The sequence below is a fragment of the Cyprinus carpio genome, chromosome A9, assembly GCF_018340385.1.
Source record: "Cyprinus carpio isolate SPL01 chromosome A9, ASM1834038v1, whole genome shotgun sequence".
Taxonomy (NCBI): domain Eukaryota; kingdom Metazoa; phylum Chordata; class Actinopteri; order Cypriniformes; family Cyprinidae; genus Cyprinus; species Cyprinus carpio.
The window spans coordinates 5,812,562-5,813,340 of NC_056580.1; the positions used below are offsets into that span (position 1 = coordinate 5,812,562).

A 779-nucleotide genomic window follows, 5' to 3' on the forward strand; every position below is an offset into this window, starting at 1 on the left:
GTTGGTGTGTATTTAATGCCTCCTGTATAAATATAGAATTAAAGGGCAAGTTAAGAGCTCTGCCCCCTAGCCCCAGTGGCCTTATGGATAAGGCCCTGGCCTTCGAAGCCAGGTATTGTGGGTTCAAGTCCCAGCAGGATTGATTTACAGCAGAGTGGCGCAGCAGAAGAGTCCTGGGGCCCATCACCCAGAGGTTGATGGATGAAAACCCTCCTCTCTCTCTGCTGTTTCTTCTTTAACTTCCAGACATGCCTGAGTCCTCCAATAAAGGGGCAGCATCCAAAGCCTGGTCATGAAAATCTTTGTCCCTCTCTTTTTTGTCATTCATCTAGAAACTTGGTGTGTGTATTTTAAAGGCCTCCTGAATGAGATGCAGAATTAAAGGGTAAGTTGCCTACTGCCTAACAGCCCCAGTGGCCTAATGGATAAGGCACTGGCCTCCTAAGCCAGGGATTGTGAGTTCGAGTCCCATCTGGGGTGGTTTACAGCAGAGTGGCGCAGCGGAAGCGTGCTGGGCCCATAACCCAGAGGTCAATGGATCGAAACCATCCTCTGCTAAGAGTTTTTTAACTTCTAGACGTGCCTGAGTCCCCAAAAAAGGGGCAACTTCCACAGCTGATTGTGAAAAAGCTTGGTCCCTCTCATAGTAGTTGTTCATCCAGAAAGAATCTGTGTTGTTGTATTTTAAAGGCCTCTCAAACAAGATGTAGAATTAAAAGGGCAAGTTAGCTGCCACAAAACAGCCCCAGTGGCCCTAATGGAAAAGGCACTGGCGTTTC

The 779-nt window shown here is 47.9% G+C and overlaps 1 non-coding gene across 1 annotated transcript; it reads left to right on the forward strand.

Moving 5' to 3' along the window:
- The first annotated feature begins 407 nt into the window (after nt 1-407).
- Nucleotides 408-480, forward strand: trnar-ccu. Its single transcript has one exon. It is a non-coding gene; the product is annotated as a tRNA-Arg (tRNA).
- The last annotated feature ends 299 nt before the right edge of the window (nt 481-779 follow it).